The sequence below is a fragment of the Eurytemora carolleeae genome, unplaced genomic scaffold (genome assembly GCF_000591075.1).
Source record: "Eurytemora carolleeae unplaced genomic scaffold, Eaff_2.0 scaffold423, whole genome shotgun sequence".
NCBI classification, from domain to species: domain Eukaryota; kingdom Metazoa; phylum Arthropoda; class Copepoda; order Calanoida; family Temoridae; genus Eurytemora; species Eurytemora carolleeae.
This window is the reverse complement of record NW_019396914.1, coordinates 178,085-185,608: the sequence shown is the minus strand read 5'-3', so window position 1 is coordinate 185,608 and position 7,524 is coordinate 178,085.

Here is a 7,524-nt window from a genome sequence, read left to right as displayed (position 1 = left end):
TGAGATTATTTTTACTCCGACCTTAACACTGTATATGATCTATATACATAGATCTTTACTCCGACCTTAACCCTGTATAGGATCTTTATATGAACCTGGAGTTTAAGAATATCTTGACTCCAACCTTAACACTGTATAGGATCTATATATGAACCTGGAGTTTAGGGATATCTTTACTGAACCCGACCCGAACCCTGTGTATGATCCATGTATGTATATATTTTATAAGAACCTGGAGTTATGTTTACTCCGACTTAAACCCTAGATATGATCTATGTATTAAAATGGAATTAAGGTTACTTTACTCAGACCTTAACCCTATGTAGGATTGATATAAGAACCAAGGTTTGGAGATAGTACGACTCAAACCTAAAGCCTGTGTAAGATCACTTTAAGAACCAAGGTTCGGAGATATTATTACTCCGACCTGAACTCTGCATAGGATCTATGTTAAAACTAAGGTTCAATGACTCCAACCCAAACAATTTGAAAGACCTTTTAAAGAATTAAGGGTCAGAGGTAGTATTCCTCCGACCTGAACTCTGCATAGGAACTAAACTCCTACTTCTATTCTTGAACCCTGTGTAGGATCTATGAAGGAACTAAACTCCTACTTCTACTCTTGAACCCTGTGTAGGATCTATGAAGGAACTAAACACCTACTTCTACTCTTGAACCCTGTGTAGATCTATGAAGGAACTAAACTCCTACTTCTACTCTTGAACCCTGTGTAGGATCTATGAAGGAACTAAACTCCTACTTCTACTCTTGAACCCTGTGTAGGATCTATGAAGGAACTAAGCTTAAGATATATATTACTCTAACCCTAACACTTTGTACTGTATATCTTAATAGGATTTTAGTTTTAGAGACATAATACTCCGAACCTAACCCTGTGAGGTGCTTAGTATCTTATAAGAACTAAGGTTCAAAGTTATATTACTCCGATCCTAACCCTGTTTAGCATCTATATAGGACTCAGGTTCAGAGTTACACTACTACGATCCTAACCCTGTGTAGTATCTATATAGGACTCAGGTTCAGAGTTATATTACTACGATCCTAACCCTGTGTAGTATCAGGTTCAGAGTTAAATTACTCCGATCCTAACCCTGTGTAGTATCTATATAGGACTCAGGTTCAGAGTTATATTACTCCGATCCTAACCCTGTGTAGTATCTATATAGGACTCAGGTTCAGAGTTATATTACTCCGATCCTAACCCTGTGTAGTATCTATATAGGACTCAGGTTCAGAGTAATATTACACCGACCCTAACCCTGTGAAGTATCTATATAGGACTCAGGTTCAGAGTTATATTACTTCGATCCTAACCCTGTGTAGTATCTATATAGGACTCAGGTTCAGAGTAATATTACACCGATCCTAACCCTGTGTAGTGTGTAGGCAAAGACTATTTACTTGTTAACGACATCAATTACAGATAACATGTCTAGGCTTAAATGTCGTCTTTTTAAGAGTCTCACTGTATTTAGTAACTTTAGTTCAGAGATAAGCTGTCTAGGATCGTTTTAAGAACTAAGGTTCAGGAATAATTTTACTCCAATCCAAACCCTGGGAAGATCTATATAGGAACTAAGGTTCAGAGATAGTTTACTCCGACCTTAACTAAATGAACCCTCTGTAGGTGTCAGAGATATCTCAACTCTGACCACATGATGGATCTTTATAGGAACTAAGATTTTAAAAAGATTTTACTCCGGCCCTAGCTCTGGGTGGGAGCTATATAGGAACTATAAGATTTAAACATGTTTTTACTCCGACCTAAATCCTGTGTACGATCTTTATAGGAACTAATGTTCAAGGATAATCCTATGTACGATCTATATACTATAAAGGATCTATCTATGGGGACTTAGTTCAGGAATATTTTACTCCGACCTCATCCCTATGTAAGATCTGTATAGGAAACTAAGGTTTTAAGATATTTTTACTCCGACCCATGAGTACTCTGGGTAGGATTTATATCAGAACTAAGATTTATAAATATTTCTACACCGACCGTAAACCAGTGTGGGAGCAATAAAGGAACTAAGGTTCAAGAATATTTTTACTCCGAACCTTACTCTGAGTAGGATCTAAAAGAAGCTAAGAGTTAGAGATGGTTTAACACAGTAAATATATAGGATCAAGATAGGGACCTGGAGAGCTAGGATGTATTTGATCTGAACCCTAAATATATAGGATCAATATAGGGGACCTGGAGAGCTAGGATGTATTTGATCTGAACCCTAAATATATAGGATCAAGATAGGGACCTGGAGAGCTGGGATGTATGTGATCTGAACCCTAAATATATAGGATCAAGATGCATAGTGTAGATTTAAATACTCAATATAAACGCTGTAAAAATGAATATTGAGAAGTTTTAACAGTGTAACTGGAATTTTAAAGCTGTCTTTTAGGGGAGGTCTGCTGAAAAGGGCACAATAAGTTTAGGTTGGGGGGGGGGGNNNNGGGGGGGGTGGGGGGTCATGGCAACACCTTAAACCTTTTTGAATTAAGTTGTCCCAATATCTTTCTAATTCAAACGCCTTTTTGCCAGAACATTGAACAATATTATTTTTATCACATAATCCTCGATGCCCTTTATTATGTTAACAAAATCAACTATTAATCAAACTTTAAAATGGAGGCTCTTATTTTTTATGTTCTATGAATCTACCTGCATACTTAAACCAAGCTCTTACCGCCCTAATAATTTTCTTTATTCTGGCCTACGAAGCACTTTGCAGTTTGCACATCTATAAATACGTCGGTGTAAAACTAAATTGTAGAATCATAATGTTATCATGAAATAATTTTTATGCAACATTAACCGATTAATATATCATGAACTAGAAATAATGTTGAAAACGCCAGGAAGACACGATACATAAAAAGCACGACCATTTTCTTCATTTTAGACGCCTTCTGCTTTATTATTATCCTCAGTTTTTTAGTCTTAACTCATTTTCATTATTTGTGAAATTGACATATTTATTATGATATATAATTTGTAAAGGGTTTTGTAATATTAACCTACAGGGTGTCCCACGAAACATGACGGTTGGTGATTAGTTTTAAATATCTTCTTTCATATATTGCATTGGATATTAAAGATTTTTTTGCAGTTTATTTCGTTAAAAACATCTTTTCTTCAAACTATAATTTTACTTTGATATCAACATTACTATAATATGATTGCCATATAACATTTTTATCTTTCTCTTTAGTATCAAACAACATTACTAATTATAGAAGAAGACATTTAAACTATTTACCAACTGTCATGTTTCGTGGGACACCCTATATATAAAAATACACATAAAACCCAATTTTACAAATCTAGGATCACAACACAAATTTTGACCATTCTGGACCTCAAGAACATGCTTAAGGGGGAGGATAGACTTAAAGTTGTCTTTTAAATCCAAACAATGGAAGAATTTTGAGTATTTTTCAACTAAGTGAGCGATCACTTTACACGTGACAGAACCAAAAAAAAGGATAGATAACATCTACGCAAGGGAAGTATGAATGGGAACCAAAGAAAGGATAGATACCATCTATGAAAGGGTAGTAGGAATGGGAACCAATGAAAGGATAGATAAGGGTAGTATGAATGGGAACCAATGAAAGGATAGATACCATCTATGAAAGGGTAGTAGGAATGGGAACCAATAAAAGGATAGATAACATCTAAGAAAGGGTAGTATGAATGGGAACTAATGAAAGGATAGATAACATCTAAGAATGGGTAGTATGAATGGGAACCAATGAAAGGATATATACCATCTATGAAAGGGTAGTAGGAAGGGGAACCAATGAAAGGATAGATAACATCTAAAAAAAAGGGTAGTAGGAATGGGAACTAATGAAAGGATAGATAACATCTAAGAAAGGGTAGTAGGAATGGGAACCAATGAAAGGATAGATAACATCTAAGAAAGGGTAGTATGAATGGGAACTAATGAAAGGATAGATAACATCTATGAAAGGGTAGTATGAATGGGTACCAATGAAAGGATAGATAACATCAATGAAAGAGGAGTATAAATGGGAACTAATGAAAGGATAGATAACATCTATGAAAGGGTAGTATGAATGGGTACCAATGAAAGGATAGATAACATCTATGAAAGGGTAGTATGAATGGGAACTAATGAAAGGATAGATAACATCTATGAAAGGGTAGTATGAATGGGTACCAATGAAAGGATAGATAACATCTATGAAAGGGTAATAAGAATGGGAACTAATGAAAGGAAAGACAACATCTAAGAAAGGGTAGTATGAATGGGAACCAATGAAAGGATAGATAACATCTATGAAAGGGTAGTAGGAATGGGAACTAATGAAAAGATAGATAACATCTATGAAAGGGTAGTATGAATGGGAACCAATGAAAGGATAGATAACATCTATGAAAGGGTAGTATGAATGGGAACTAATGAAAGGATAGATAACATCTATGAAAGGGTTGTAGGAATGGAAACTAATTAAAGGATTGAGAAAAGAATAATGCTGAAACCCCAAAAAAATTATTGAAAGCTCTGAATCAATGAAGAAATAACATATAGTTATCTAATTGCTTCTGATTGCTTGGAAACAAAAAACCTAATAAATAAAAGCTAGGAACCAATGAATGCAAGCAAGGCAAGAATGAATGAAGGCTAAGAACCAATGGGTAATGAAACCAAAGAACCAATGAATGAAAGCTAGGAAAGAGGAAAGAATAAATGAAAGCTAAGAACCTATGAATGAAAGCTGAGAACCAATGAATGAAAACTGAGAACCAAAAGAATGAAACCAAAGAACCAATGAATGAAAGCTAGGAAAGAATAAATGAAAGCTAAGAACCAATGAATCGAATGAAAGCTGAGAGCCAATGAATGAAGGCTGAGAACCAATGAATGAAAACTGAGAACCAATGAATGAAAACTGAGAACCAATGAATGATAGCTAAGAACCAATGGGTAATGAAACCAAAAACCCAATGAATGCAAGCTCTAGGAAAGAATGAATGAAAATTAAGAACCAATGCATTAACGAATGACAGTAATCAAAAAAACAAGAAATGCAAGCTAGGAAAGGAAGAATGATAGGGAAGAGCAAATTAATTAATGAATTATAGTAAACAAAGAAGGAATGCCAGGAACCAAAGAACCACTAACTGAATGATAAATTGAATATGCAAAACCAACGAACAACTAAATGGAAAAAGTATAGCAATCAAGAAATGAATGGTGAAAACCAAAGCACCGAAATATTTCAAACTAGCAACAAGTAAATAATGAATATTTGGAAGTAATCAAAGAATCAATAAATTCACGCTAGGGACCAAGGAATGAACGCCAGAAATTAATGAATTATACTAATCAAAGCGATAGTAATCAAAGAACCAATGAATGAATTAATGAATGATAGTAATCTAAGAATGAATGCCTTGAACCAAAGAATGAAAGCTGATATAAACCAAAGAAATGATAAATGATAGTAATCAACGAATCAATGAATTAATGACTGATAGTCGTCGAAGAATGAATGCATTAAAGCACAGAACCAATGAATGTAAGCCAAGAAACATTGAATTAATGAAATGTAGTAATTCCAGAATGAATGCTTTGAACCAAAGAACCAATGAATGCACGCTAGGAACCAATGAAATAATAAATTATAGTAATCTAAGAATGAATGCCTTAAACCAAAAAACCAATGAATGTAAGACAAGAAACAGTGAATTAATAAATTATAGTAATTTCTGAGAATGAATGCCGTGAACCAAAAAAACCAATGAATGTAAGACGAGGAACAACGAATTAATGAATTATAATTTTCTAAGAATGAATGCGTTGAACCAAAGAACCTTGATGAAAGAATGCCAAAAGCAGTGAATTAATGAATTATAGTAATCTAAGAATGAATGCGTTGAACTAAAAAACCAATGAATTTAAGACAAGAAGCAACGAATTAATGAATTATAGTAATCAAAGAATGAATGCGTCAAAGCAAATAATCAATGAATGCCAGCCAATAAACAAAAGAACCAATGAATGTAAGCCAATAAACCGTGAATGACGGAATTATAGTAATCTAAGAATGAATGCCTTGAAACAAAGAACAAATGAATGAAAGTCAAGAAACAATGAATTAATAAATTTTCGTAATCTATGTGATTGAATGCCTTGAACCAAAAAACCAATGATTGTAAGACAAGAAACAACGAATTAATGAATTATAATTATCTAAGAATGAATGCCTTGAACCAAAGAATCAATGAATGAAAGTCAAGAAACCATGAATTAATAAATTAAATAATTTAAGAATTAATGCCTGGAACCAATGAATGAAAGACATGAAACAACGAATTCATAAATTAAAGTAATCTAAGAATGAATGCGTTGAACCAAAGAACCAATGAAAGAATGCCAAGACACAATGAATTAATGAATTATTACAATCTAAGAATGAATGCCAAGAAACAATGAATTAGAGAATTACATGTTATCTAAGAATGAATGCGTTGAACCAAAGAACCAATGAAAGAATGCCATGAAACAATGAATTAATGAATTATAAAGTAATCTATGAATGAATGCCTTGAACCAAAGAACCAATGAATGAAAAATGATTAAGTATGGATTATGAGAGCATAACAAATAATAAATTGCACCCGGATTGGGAAAAGGGATTGTGGAAAATGAACAAATAATTTTCTTAATTTTTTTTGAAAATATTGTCAAAAAGGAGGATAAATGTTTTCAGGGTTAGAGGAACTATTCACCCCTTTACCTAATCGTGTCCAAGGCGCCGTCCGTCTAGGTCTTAAGAATAGCGAAGAATTCATAAATGAATGTTGAGCAAGTATTGTTATGTTCACATGTATGCTTATATAACCGTATCAGGAAGGTCGGGGAAGACGACTTTTAATCAAAACTTCCTGGTTCTTCAGCCGGAACTTGACATTTTCGCGCATTCTTGAGCAAAAACATAAGTTGGCAAAATTAATACGTTTTCTTTGCCACAACAGATCGTGAGAAGGATTAGAAAACCAAGGAATTGCAGAATGGTCGTAGAGAAGGTTTCAAATCGAAACTCCGGCGTGCGGAATTGCGCGCAACTGTTCTCGTATTGCGAATAATAGTGCGGAATTGCGAGGAAATTACAGGGCTCACAATTGCGCGCAAGTAAAATCCACTTGTGTTGGAAACCCTAGTTGTAAATACACGGACGGAAGGTTATCTACTATTCAGTATTCTTCTTTAAAGCTAGACTAGCAGGGAGAGTATGCGAAAAATAGGCTGAATCCGGATCAAATATGGAGTTGATCTCAACAAATTGTACTTCTAACTACAGCGTCTATAAGGAGGATTTTTTGGCCTCATTATCTTTTCTCTTTTAAAAGTTAGATGATGATAAAAAGTTTTTGTTGAAAGACTTGAATGTTAGAAAAATTCTAATTCCGTAGAAACCCAAAGAGTGGAATTATCCTCCTCTGTTTTTATCTATGCAAGAAATATG